Raw genomic sequence first — 14,833 nt, forward strand, 5'->3', positions numbered from 1 at the left:
AGCGCCAAGCTCAAACTAACAAACACTTTAACCAATGTTTGCTTAGCTACATTTCAATACTTAGGAAATACAATGCCACGGCAGAAGTTATGTTGGGTGACGGACGGGTTGTTAATTATTTTTGTGCTGTTTACTGAAAAGCCTGATTACAACAGTAAGTAGGTCACGAGAGCAAATACGCTGATAGAAAAGAAAGCAAGGGAGCATGATTGTATGTTAATGTTTTTGTTTCCAGCTGGTGTGTTTCCAGAAGCAATGCACAATCAGATCTCGTAATCTATTTAAGAACTCCCTGTTCGCCTCCAACCCCGTCCAAAAGCCCAGTATATCATATTATTAATCCAGGACTACACGTACCAGAATGCAAAGGTAAAAAACTTAGCTTGAATGAGCTACTCGGGCAAATATGCGTGAAAAGTTGAGAGCTTGTGTGTGACACCAAAAGATGGAATGCGGATAACTTTGGGGGCGGGGTACTAGGTGACTGACTGCACGACCGAGGTCGCACACAGGGGGCATCATCTGTTCTCTCTAAATAACGGCACAAACTTTAACATTAGGTTCCCTGTCTTGCATCTCACCCTTGTTTCACTCTTGGGCTCCCTCTCCATGCTTCTCTTCCTTGCTGCACTCTCTGCTCCCTCTCTGTTTCTCTCCCCTGCTGCACTCTCGTGCTCTCTAGAGATGTGGCCTAACGGCCAGAGCTGCCATCTAAGTCACGTAAATACAAAACATGTTGCATTCCAAATGCTATAGGTGTCACATTCGCGAAAGTTATAACTATTGGCATTGTAAATGACAAAGCTATCCATTTAGCTATTTTAAAAACCAACACATAAATAAAATATTTGTCATTTACAAGACCAATAGCTCTAACTTTTCTAATGCGAGACCTATTGCATTTCCAATGCTTGTTTTTATGGGGAGTGTATTGTGGTAATCCTGGTGTCCTCCCACAACTAACGCTAAAATCTGGTTCCAAGCAGGCACCGTATCCACAACAAAACCAGACACCAAGTCTGCTAAAACGAAAGTAGTGTCGGTCAGTGTACCAACCAGATTTTTGGACCAGATGGAATCCGCTCCTAGGAGCCCCTCTAATCCAGCCGGAACGTAAACAACTCCCTCCTTAGAACGTATTTACAATGGATATAGGCATATGTATAACATCTCGTACCTAAGGATGGGGAAAATAGCAATAAACAAGCATTGGTTCTACAATATCCTATTCACACCTATTAGTCTCGCGGCCACATACGCCCAGACTAGTCTACCCTGGGGCAGGTCTGATAATGTACCATTTCGCACTTTATTCACTTGACACGCGATCCGACGCGTCTACACACGTGGGCCTGCAGTCCCAGTGCTCTCATTTATACCCGGTCTGCAATCCAGCAGACCTACACACCCCTCAATCTTTGGTGCTCTCACTCACATACGGCCTACAATCTGGCAGGCCTCCGCACCGTATCCCTCCGGTGCTCACTTACACACGGTCTACAATCCGGCAGACCTACACACCTATCTACCTTAGGTGCTCTCATTAACGCCGTGTACCAACGACTATCACTTTCCTATGAATCCTCAGGGATGAAATCTGTAGTTATCTATTCAGGGTAAAACTACGGCAATGGAAATTAGTATAGTGTTCGAATTATAATATGTGCCTTCTGCTCTTGGCATCAACTGTTCCCTGTCTCCCTACTTATTCAGTCACTCCTTACCTGACCGGGATTCACATCCGTTCATGCAAACAACGCCTGACTAGGAGAACTAGATTACTATGATTGAACAAGAATACAAGGCACATGTCGGTTCACCAAAAATGGGGGCAGTTATTATAGTAAAAGAAATAAACACAATACTACACAATATATATATATATATCTATACATATATATGCTGCAAAGAAAAGGTAGAGGTTAAGGTGTGCGCTTCGCAAGGGAAGGGGCAGATATCACCTGGTTAATATGAAGTTTGGACTCGGCAGTCATCTAGGTTCTCGTCTCGTCTCTCTCTGTGTCTTGGCTCGTCTCGGGGGCCCACCTCAGCCGTCACAAGTACACGTCTGCACCACTAGGCTCAACCTCCTCTGCTTCCCTCCAAGTCACTGGAACCTTGCTCGTTATTAGCTACCGTCTCTCTCTCTCTCGTTCTCAGAGAGTCTCGGTTTAGGAATCTTTTCTCAGACTTCAAAATGGCGATTGTCTGCCGCAGAAATAATTAATGGCATAGATGCTAACGGCTAGCTGCCGCCTACGGACTGACTGACTCATTGCCTAACACTTTCGCTAATATGGAAGCTGTCCCTTCATGGAAAGTTACGGCCAGTAACCTGCCGCCCACCAAATTCTTGTACCTCCCCGTACCAAGGACACGTTCCCAGCCGGCCGGCCTGAAGTTGTGTCTTCGGAGTGGAGAAAAATACAGTCTTTCGATAAGAGCCAGCCTGAACCGGTTCTCCAAGTGAACACCTTGAAACTACAACATTACATTTAACCTAGAAAGCCTCTCCAGCTACCAGGCAGAGGGCAAGATGGAGTCTGTCCTGTTTAAGGCCTGCAAGGCCCAAAATATGCATGGCTCCATAGAAAATGTACTAATACTCTTACAAAAGGACGGATCATCACTAATACTTATATATCTATCCCCTAGCTTTAGCTTATAAGCCCTGATCTAAGGAAAAGGGTACGAAAATGCACTACTGTGCCTTATGGATAGGTCCTACTTATAGTCCTAATCCCTATGCTATAAGGGTAATAGGCTGGAGTCATTATCCATCATCCTCCTTCTGAAAAGGGTCGGAAAAGTCGGTTATTGCATTTCACCCTTGACTCCAGTCTATAAGCCAGGTTCTATATTGAACTAACATCCGTGGAGGAATAAAAAGAAACAAAATTAACTGATCTACTCTTCCTACCAAATCTACAAAATTGCAATAAAGAGGGAATGCACTGGATAAAGCAGCAAATAGCTACCAAAATACAAATAAAAATTATAACACCCCCTAAAATCTGTCGTTAAGAATGTAAGTCTGGCAACCAATTAAAGAGCCAGTCGAACCAGCCCTGATCAATATGTTGTCTAACTTCTGCAGTCCAATCATGGAGTTTGTCAATATGGGCTTGGATTGATTTAGAATGGTCAGACAAATTAAAACAGCAGAGGCCCTCAAAGTCAGAACAGTTATGTCCATGTTTTAACAACAAATAGTCAATCGCAGCGCGATTTTGCAAAATGGCTTGTCGTTCACCCTGGGCATCTAATATTAAGTCAGATAATACAGTTGAGGTCTGATTAATGGATTTAACCATCCAGCAGGCCATCTTGCCAATGGTTTTAGCATTATAAACAGCTAATGCTGGGGCACCAATAATAGAAAAAGCTAAACTAAGATATTCCGATTTAGAGTAAAGGTGTACGGTGGAATCAGTCTTCTTGTAATGTCATAGAGTCTCGTACCACACGGGAATGAGAACCAGGGTGTGAGGAAAACATTAATAAACTTAATCTAGTGATAGCACATGGACCTCCAGAAATATTAGCGGGAATATAGGGCCAAGAAGTATTCCCGCAGGAAAAGAGCCAGCCATTAGGTAATAACATAGTACGATAATAGCTAGGAACAACTAATAAACTTTTACATGTCATATTATTTTTAACAGAAGTACATGAATTTGAAAGTCTTCGTAAACAAAGCAATCGTTGATGAGCAGAAAAAGACGTGGCAGCTCGTAATTTCAAACGCAGGCATTCTGAAATTGCCTTAGGATCACAAGTGAAAACAAAACACAAATCGCCCTGCGTAATGTTATATGTAGTAATCTGGGAAGGAATCGGAAGGGCACAGTCAGAAAGGGCAGAACATAAAGGGCAAAATTCATGGGCGGGAAAATCGCCCAAAATAATATTAGGACGGGCACTCGAAATGTTGAAAATGTGTCGCAAAGTTTCAATGGAAGCAGGGACAGCAACCAAGCAGGTCGCTAAAATATCAGTCACGGATCTCATAGGGGTGAGACAGAAATGTGGAGAGTTCGTAACCCTTTTCGCAAGGGTTATCCAAAAATTGGACGAGGTGTCCCACGCAGCGAAGGAGCGCGGAACTCGGGTTCTCCAATCAACCGAAGTCGGTGGGTCCTCTCCTCTCCCGGCGTAGCAGACCAAAAGGAGTCCAACGCCGGCACATCCTGCAGCAGCAGTCCAGAGAGTGATCTGAAAGAATATAAACACAGGCCTTAATCACTCTCGCAAATAACATTAGTCAGCTGGGACAGCTTCCCAGCTATCTTTCCCTGGCTTCATCACCAAAATGGTGTTGTCATGACCGGTCGCAATAACTTCAGCCTGTTCAGGAGGATGTTTAGGCGATTGCACCCATATTTTGGCGCCAGGGTTGTCCGAAGAACCAAACCCTTTTTGACCTCGTATCGTTAGCAAAGTCGGGGCAGTGCCTTTCTGAATCTCACCACTGAAAACAGGCATAATCAGCAACTGAGCAACACGGTCAGATTTCTTGATCGATAAATCAAGCTCACTGCTATTAAGCAGGAGAACCTTAATCTCTCCCTGATAATCGCTGTCAATTACTCCTCCGAGAACTTGAATACCTTTCAAGGCAAGGCCCGATCTAGGGGCAATCAATCCAAAGCTACCGGCAGGTATACAGACACCAATGCCAGTTTCAACAATGATTCGGTCTCTACTTTTCAAAAGTGCATCATTCATAGCATGCAGGTCCAAGCCTGCGGAACCTGGGGTCGCTCTGCATGGAGCCAAAGCTCCGGGGGTAATCTCCCAATAGATAACAGTATGAGACATCGAATTAGGTTTTGCATCAACAGCAGGAGGAAACAAACGCATTAAAGGAGATTCAGCATGCAACAGAGGACGATTATTTAAAATCAATAATGCTTGAAGCAAAAAATCTTTCCAATTTGTATAGTGGTCAGTAGTCAATTTACGCAACTGTTCTTTCAACAAGCCATTCATGCGTTCAATGAGGCCCGAGGCCTGTGGATAATATGGAATATGAAAAATCCATTCAATGTTATTTTCCACACAGAATTCCTGCACCAATCTTCCACGGAAGTAGGATGCATTATCAGATTGAATTTGGAATGGGACACCATAGTACAGTATGAGTAATTCAAGAGTTTTAATGGTATTAACTTGGGTAGCTTGTTTACAAGGGAAAGCGACCAATAGGCCACAAAGTATCAACAGCTGTGCAAATATACTGGCAATTTCTGCTCATAGGGAGCGGACCAATATAATCAATCTGCCAAATTTGAGCGGGCATTTTTCCTCGATGTAAATGGCCTTTAACAATATGGGGCACTGATCGTTTTTTAGCATGCTGACAGATAGGACAATGCAGAATAACATCTTTAATCAAATTTAAGGGAATATGAAGTCCTCGATCGGAAGCCCACCTGCTAGTGGCTCTCTCTCCAAAATGTCCTGCTTTTTGGTGGGCCCATTTCGCCAATCCTGCCAAATCAGAATCCTGCATGTCCACCACTGCGTCAGAAATTTTAGACTTTTCATCTGCAATGTTATGAAAGAATTTGTCAAGGGAGTCGATTGGGGTATGAGCATCCACATGAAAGATTGTCACAGTACTCTGTGGGAGTCATTCCCAAATTTCCTGCCATAATTCTTTTCCCCACAGTTCTTTTGAATGCAATTCCCAATTATGAGAACGCCAAGTTGGTAACCATATCGCCAGTCCATTAGCTGTGGACCAGGAATTAGTGAAAATATGACATGTGCCAGGTAATTCCTGTTTCAAAACTTGGTAAACTGCGTATAACTCAGCATATTGACTACTCTTTCCTTCACCAGTTGTGCTCAATAACTTTTGTGTGATCGGATTATATGAAACTGATTTCCAATGCCGTTTTTCACCAATGAATTTCGCTGAACCATCTGTAAACCACACATGTTTTCTGTCCTCCGCGGACAAATCATCAAATGGCTTACCCCACCTGACAGGAGATTCCTGAACCACAGGCACAGAACATTCATCTGCAGTGTCATTCGAGGGCGCCTGCGCCACTCGTTCATGCAATACAGCCACACCCTTCGGACCCACACGCGCTCTGTCCTGGATGTACCATTTCCACTTAATCACACTCGCCTCTTGAGCGTGTCCAATTCGATGGGACTTCGGCGAACTCAACACCCACTGCATGATAGGAATTTCAGGTCTCAAGATCACAGTATGACCCAGGGTCAATTGCTCGGTATCCACCAGAGCCCAATAACATGCAAGCAATTGTTTCTCAAATGGTGTATAACGTTCACCAGCCTCAGGTAATTTCTTGGTCCAAAAACCTAACAGCACTTTTTGCCTGCCTTGCTTTTGCCATAAACTCCAATTGGCATACAGACCATCCACAGAAACATTCAAATCAACATCACCCTCGCTCACAGGCCACAAATCCAAGGCATACTGAATCGCTTCTTTCGCCAAATTAAAAGCGCTCTGTTGTGGTTCGCCCCATTCAAACGCATTCTTTTTACGGGTGACTCGATACAATGGGGCCAAAATCTGACTCAAATGGGGAATATGCTGACGCCAAAAACCAAATAGGCCAATGAAACATTGAGCCTCCTTTCTGTTCCTCGGAACAGCAAAATCCAAAATTTTACGTTTCACCTGCGGGATCACCTCTCTGTGACCTTCATGCCAATTAATTCCTAAAAATTTAACATTCTGGGAAGGGCCCTGCAATTTATCGGCATTAATCTCCCAACCTTTAGCACGTAAACAGTCAAGAATCTGGTCTAAATGGGATTGGACTTGGTCTTGCGTCTCACCTTGAATCAAAATGTCATCAATATAGTGACACACCTGAATTTGGGGATGAACAGGCACTTCAGATAAATGCTCTGCCACCAGCCGGTGACAGATCGTAGGACTATGTACATAACCTTGAGGAAGACTCCTAAACGTCATTTGACGTCCATTCCATGTAAAACTGAATTGTTCCTGACACTCGGGGGCAATTGGGATTGAAAAGAAAGCATCAGCAATATCAATGGACGCATACCATGTACCCGGATGCTTCTGAATTCTCTGAATCAAAGTAACCATATCTGGCACTGCAACAGCCAAATGCGGAGTATGTTTGTTTAATTCTCGATAATCAACAGTCATGCGCCAAGAATTATCACTTTTGCGTACGGGCCAAACAGGATTATTCCAAGCAGAAGTAATTGGAGTTATAACCCCAGCATCAACCAAATCCTGAATAGTGGCAGTAATTTCCTCATGACCACCAGGAATACGGTATTGCTTTTGAGAAACCACTTTCGTAGCCTGGGGAATGTGGATGGGGGGCATTCGCAAACGACCAACCCGTACGGGTCTGGACGAAATGTAATGTTTCGTTCCAAATAACAACCATCATCTAAATGCAAAGTCATTCCTTTCAAAATGTCAATTCCAATTATGTATTCTAGGAGTGGCACAACTAATACAGAATATTCTTTGCGGGGAAGTCTGCCAATTTTCATGTCAAGTGTAGTTTGCACTGCGGGGGTCTCTTTTCCACCCAAACCAGTAATCGTGAAAAATTGTCCTTTAAATTTCTTAGATTTACCATGAATTAAAGTGGCCTCCGCCCCAGTATCTACCAATGCCCGGGCCCTTTGGATATTACGATGTTTCCAAAAAATTTCAATATCTACATAGGGTCTATTGTCTTTGTGAGCCCACCTGCGTACCGGAGCTTGACCTATTTCCTAGTCATTTTTACTGTGGTCAGCCAACCATGATAAATCGGGATAAATGCTTTCAACCTTCTTCGGGAACAGAACGTCTTGTTCATATCCATCTCTATTACGAAATGGATTATTGTCATGTTCCAAAAACTGAGAATTGCGGTCAGAAAGCTTGTGGCGATCCTCCCGTCGTCTAACGTCAGGGGAATAACTCCTTTCATCTCTGCGTCTACTAGAGACACGATCATCTCTCCCTCTGTCTCTCTCCCCCTCTCTCACCCTTGTATAATTGCGGCGGGGAGAAGCATCACGTTCATAGCGCCGGTCATCACAGCGATTAGCATCCACACGACGTCTCATCACCACTGTCATCAGACCCACGATCACAATCATTCTTTCGTACTCGACGGGCACCCTCCTTCCGATCCAAACCTCGCTTACGAAACCTGTCCGACAAGCGATTATTAGGTTCACCATCGATGTCCTCCCTTTTCACACCATCAGCCAAAAGTGCAAGAAACCTATCATGCCTAGAGAATTTATAATCCCCAGCGGTACGATCCTCTGGTCGAGATTGCCTCTCAGGTTTAAACCATTCACCCAACTCACCAAGCTGACGAACAGATTCAAGCACCATACACAAAGGATTGCCAGTTTGATTGATCAACAAAGTCATCATAACCTGCTTATAAGCAACAGGCGAAGAACGGATAATGCGATTACGCACAGAAGATGTTAAAAGACCATCCAACAATCTGTCAGAAGTACTGAGAAAAATCGCAGTTTTCATCATTTCCTCTTTCAAACGTTGCGACGCATCGCGCAAAGTATACCATGGCTTGTCATTGACAGGCCAATCTGATTCAGTAGGATATTTATGGTTACAGCCATCATTCGCAAGCTGGAGCAAAGTAATCTGGCCAGCACCATTATAATTCCGAAAATGATCTTGTACAGTAGAATCGGAACTCAGAGAGCAAAAACGTAAACAATCACCAGCATCAAGCTTAATACCGGCAGCACCTAGTTCATAAAGGCGCACCATCCATGTGAGCAAAGATTCACCGGGCCGTTGACGAAATCGTTGTAAAATGTCACTAACCTCCTGTTGAGTAAAATCTTCAATACTATCCATTTGAATACCATTCGGCATACCAGGAGTCTGTTGTAATTTGCGTCGAAACACAGGGTGAGCAGAAACCTCCGGAAGAGCTTCCGAGGAAGCCCGGTCCTTAAATTTAGAAGAACAATCAGGGCGCGATACGTCATCAGAACGGGTAGAGCCACTACGATCGTTAGAAATGTCCTCTTTGTCACAAGAAGCAGACTTACAATCCCGTCCGGAGCGAGAAGATTCGCGCTTGTCACCCTCCTCAGCCGAGGAGCCAGAATCATTCGAATCCCAGATATTACCATCCCACTCGTCGGGGTTCCAATCCAGTCCGGCTTTCGCCACGACCAGACGCACTTTCCGCGTAGACACACGACCACGACGGTGTCTGTATTTATATTTCGCAATGCGTACTGCAGCCCGTTCGGCTATAGTTTGATAAGTTTCAAGTTTATCGGCAAGCAATTTATTTTGACATTCTGCACTTCAATAAACTTTTCCTCCATATCAACAAACCGCTTCTGCAATTTAGTAAACTTCTCATGCAGCATTCTGTACGCAGTCAACACAATCCAACCTCTGCGTCCTAAAATAGGAAGCTCATCACCCTTCACTACTGGCGCTTTTTGCAAGCAAGAAACCACATCAGCGGGCTCCGCCTGCTCCAAACAAGAAGTCCAATTCTCACTCAAACCAGTAGAATCGGCCCACTCACGGGCCAGAGCCTCATAAGGCGTTGACTCCCAGCCGGGAATATCAACAGGCAATGTAAAAGATTTAGATTTCTTTTTCGAAAACATTTTAACACACAAAAAATATATATACAAGTATCAACAAAGAAAATACGTACGAGCCGAGCGCAAACCAACAAGATAAAAACAATACAGCGCACACAGGCTTCGTAAACAGTTCGTGACGCCAGATGTACCGACCAGATTTTTGGACCAGATGGAATCCGCTCCTAGGAGCCCCTCTAATCCAGCCGGAACGTAAACCACTCCCTCCTTAGAACGTATTTACAATGGATATAGGCATATGTATAACATCTCGTACCTAAGGATGGGGAAAATAGCAATAAACAAGCATTGGTTCTACAATATCCTATTCACACCTATTAGTCTCGCGGCCACATACGCCCAGACTAGTCTACCCTGGGGCAGGTCTGATAATGTACCATTTCGCACTTTATTCACTTGACACGCGATCCGACGCGTCTACACACGTGGGCCTGCAGTCCCAGTGCTCTCATTTATACCCGGTCTGCAATCCAGCAGACCTACACACCCCTCAATCTTGGGTGCTCTCACTCACACACGGCCTACAATCTGGCAGGCCTCCGCACCGTATCCCTCCGGTGCTCACTTACACACGGTCTACAATCCGGCAGACCTACACACCTATCTACCTTAGGTGCTCTCATTAACGCCGTGTACCAACGACTATCACTTTCCTATGAATCCTCAGGGATGAAATCTGTAGTTATCTATTCAGGGTAAAACTACGGCAATGGAAATTAGTATAGTGTTCGAATTATAATATGTGCCTTCTGCTCTTGGCATCAACTGTTCCCTGTCTCCCTACTTATTCAGTCACTCCTTACCTGACCGGGATTCACATCCGTTCATGCAAACAACGCCTGACTAGGAGAACTAGATTACTATGATTGAACGAGAATACAAGGCACATGTCGGTTCACCAAAAATGGGGGCATTTATTATAGTAAAAGAAACAAACACAATACTACACAATATATATATATCTATACATATGCTGCAAAGAAAAGGTAGAGGTTAAGGTGCGCGCTTCGCAAGGGAAGGGGCAGATATCGCCTGGTTAATATGAAGTTTGGACTCGGCAGTCATCTAGGTTCTCGTCTCGTCTCTCTCTGTGTCTTGGCTCGTCTCGGGGGCCCACCTCAGCCGTCACAAGTACACGTCTGCACCGCTAGGCTCAACCTCCTCTGCTTCCCTCCAAGTCACTGGAACCTTGCTCGTTATTAGCTACCGTCTCTCTCTCTCTCTCTCTCGTTCTCAGAGAGTCTCGGTTTAGGAATCTTTTCTCAGACTTCAAAATGGCGATTGTCTGCCGCAGAAATAATTAATGGCATATATGCTAACGGCTAGCTGCCGCCTACGGACTGACTGACTCATTGCCTAACACTTTCGCTAATATGGAAGCTGTCCCTTCATGGAAAGTTACGGCTAGTAACCTGCCGCCCACCAAATTCTTGTACCTCCCCGTACCAAGGACACGTTCCCAGCCGGCCGGCCTGAAGTTGTGTCTTTCGAGTGGAGAAAAATACAGTCTTTCGATAAGGGCCAGCCTGAACCGGTTCTCCAAGTGAACAACACCTTGAAACTAAAACATTACATTTAACCTAGAAAGCTTCTCCAGCTACCAGGCAGAGGGCAAGATGGAGTCTGTCCCGTTTAAGGCCTGCAAGGCCCAAAATATGCATGGCTCCATAGAAAATGTACTAATACTCTTACAAAAGGACGGATCATCACTAATACTTATATATCTATCCCCTAGCTTTAGCTTATAAGCCCTGATCTAAGGAAAAGGGTACGAAAATGCACTACTGTGCCTTATGGATAGGTCCTACTTATAGTCCTAATCCCTATGCTATAAGGGTAATAGGCTGGAGTCATTAACCATCATCCTCCTTCTAAAAAGGGTCGGAAAAGTCGGTTATTACAGTCAGCTACCAGAAATTGGATACACATGTGGGTCTAAAATTTAACAGTGCAGTGTCCGAAAGGATGACACAAACCACATATTTGGTGGAGTTCAGAGGAGTATTCTCTGCCCATTCAGGACTACCTATTGTTTGCTCCTGGGAGGCATTTCACATGTTTTTCTCACATTCAAGGCTAAGGGCAGGCAGAGAGCTGGCAGAGACTTGGGCCAATTCAACTTCTGACAGTGCAGGCAGCTAAAGGGTAACTTTCTAAAAGGCACAGTCTTTCCAGCCAGACCCCATTCCATGATGCAGAATTTGTCTTTTAATCTATACTCTGTTTCTACATGGGACAGCTGGGCCTGCCACATTGAGAATAGCTTTTAGGGCCCTGTCATGGTAGGGACATGTTAACTAACATTCTACATGTACCACTTTTAAATACCATGCAGCCTACCATGTGGGCTGCAAGGCTGACATAGGGGTAACTTCTATTTAAAGGTGTTTACTTGGCCAAAGGTTTAATTTGATGGGATCAGAGTGCATGTTTTGCACTATATGGCTACAGTGGTATGCCTGAAGCCATGTTTGCATTTTCATTATAGTGTGTCCCACAATGGGTGCAGAAGTCCACCAGTAGCATTTAACTCCCAGGCCCTTGGATATGTTGTGCACTGTATGCTTGGGACTTGTAGACAAGTTAAATATACCAATCGGGAGCAGGCAAATTCTATCATGTTTAGAGGTGGGGCCACAGGCACTTTCCTACTTGATAGGCATGGGTAATGTGCACAGAGTTCTAAAGCCAGCAAAACAGAGCAAAAGTCTGGTTAGGACATAATGCAAAAGATCGTAATTGCTTCCAAACACTTACAAATGTATAAAGCTCTGACAGTTGTGGAATTATGCAGCAGATTTGACCACATTCGGCATCAAATGGAGTCCAACTTTGTGTGAGAATGTGTTGATGGATACAATATGTTGTATGGCATTTTGTACTTTGTATTTCCATACAGTGAAAAAGAAAGCAGAGGTAGAATGTTCCATTGCCTGGTATGTGGAATGGTTTCTTCCAAAAGAGCAACTTTGAACTTTTCCCATTCAGGAATATGCTGATAACTCACCTTTTCGATTGAAGATATTCTTGCTGTGGTTTGCTGGTAGGGCCTAGTTTCTTTAGGCTTGTAGCTGTAACGGACCTGTTGTGTTGTAAAAATGTTTCTTGCTGAATTGGGATCTTTCTGCAGCTCCCATCCAATTGTTGTTCACCAACAAATTTTTTATTTTCCATGTATTCAATTGAAGCAGAGAATACTATAGTTAAAATGTTTTCTACCATAGTTAGCAGTTGTTAACCTTTTCAATTCTGTGGAACCCCTGCTGAACCACTACTGGATCTGGGGACCCTTGTCTTAGCAATTTCTATGAATTGAACCTCAACCCAATACAAAAATATAAAGAAAGTATTCATTAAACAAATGCTCAAATTACAAATATTTTGATACATGATAGCATTACAAACATTGGATTTTTAGTTCACCCCGTTAACCGCGGCGGTAATTCCGCCGCAGTGCGGGTGTTTCCGATCGCTGGTGGAATGCCGTCGGCCAATGGAAGACGGCAGCACTGGGGAGGTAACGTTGCCGTCGCCCATTGGCCGACGGCAGCGCTTAAGGGGTTAATGGTGAGGTTGGAACTTTTCAATTTCATTATTTCTAAAAGGGAAAGTGATAAACTAGACTCTGGCATATCATTTATCGCTACTAAATTTCAGCACTACAGTTGAACCACCAAATGTCCAAACTAGATTTTTTGCTATACTTGCACTGCTCCCCTGAATCAAGCCCGTAAGTAATTTCCTTGAATGAGGAAAATTAGCAGCCACCAAGCAGAATATACACTTGGAAGAAATTGGAGACCCCCCAACATTACAAAAATGGACTTACCTATAAGAGACCTACTAGCATGATTCCACTATGCAGAACGATGTAACCTAAAGCAAGTGTATAGAGGGCACCAGAAAACAAACATTACCAGAGCCAATAGGTTGGTCTTCAATTTTAAGTTGTAACTCAGACCTATCGGCTTTGCTAGTGTTTAACTACTTATAATGCACCGATGTTGGTACAGGTGTAGGTAATATTTTGATTTTATGTTGAATACATGTAATACAAAAAGTGAGTATGTAAGTAGTGAATGCACCTTTTAGATGTAAAATATAGTCTCCCCAAACTGTATTGCAGGTACGCTATAGGTTGGAAATGGGGGTCTTTAGTTGGCAGAGGTATAAGCCTTGTCCATGTAGAGATCTTGCTTCTATTCAGGATAAGGGAATTTCACACTTTAGATAACCCCTGTTCACCCCCTTGGCATGAGCAGATAGGCTTGTCACAAAGGCAATGTGTTTAGTATTTGCACACAGTAACTCAGTGAAAACACCACAAATGGACACCACACCAGTTCAGGAAAATAAAGTATCTTTAGCTAAACCAAACTAGACCAAAACGGCAAAAATCCAACATGCACAATTTATAATATGACGTTTTATTTGATTACTGCAAAAAAAAAAACAGCTGTTAAAAACATAGATCCAGCTGGGGCTATTACAATGTCGTGACAGGCACAGATCCAAATTACAATGCCAACAGTGAGGTGCACGGACTTGCCACGAAGTTACATGGACCCCAAGCACTAGTACCATGGAAAATGAAGTCAAAAGATGGTTCGCTGTGTTGTGGAGGTGAGTCTTTGATTGGCAGGGCTGGCTCCTTACTGGCACAGTGGAGGTGAGGCATGGGGTTGAGTCCACAAGGTGAGGTGAGTCAGCGAAGAGGGTTCTGTTTGGCAGTGCTATTGAGTTTGGGAAGTAACCCACGTCGGTTTTTGGCTCTGCGATGTTGAGATGCAGGCGGCAGTGCGAGCACTAGTGTCTGAAAGAGCAATAACTTGCCGGCATCGGAGCTGCGGTGCAGGAAAGGTGGTGTGTAGTGCATTTCATGAGTGGTGCCCATGGCCTTTGTGCAGGTCTTGGCTGCATCTATGTTTTTCCTGGTTTGTAGCACTAACCACAGAGTTCCAAGGGATCAGGAATGTGTACCCTTTGTCAACCAGGAGTCCAGCAGAGTAGTCCAGGTGCTGTTTAGCAAGATGCAGGTGAAGTCTGTGTCCCTGAGACTTCAGAACAGGAGGCAAGCTCTACTTCGGGTCCTCGGAGAATCTTCTTAAGCAGGATATCACAGCAAGGCAAAAGTCCAGTCCTTTCCACTGCCCACAGACAAGCAACAGCTGCAGGCCAACCCAGCAAAGAAACA

This window comes from Lissotriton vulgaris, chromosome 7, assembly GCF_964263255.1.
Source record: "Lissotriton vulgaris chromosome 7, aLisVul1.2, whole genome shotgun sequence".
In the NCBI taxonomy this organism is placed as follows: Eukaryota; Metazoa; Chordata; class Amphibia; order Caudata; family Salamandridae; genus Lissotriton; species Lissotriton vulgaris.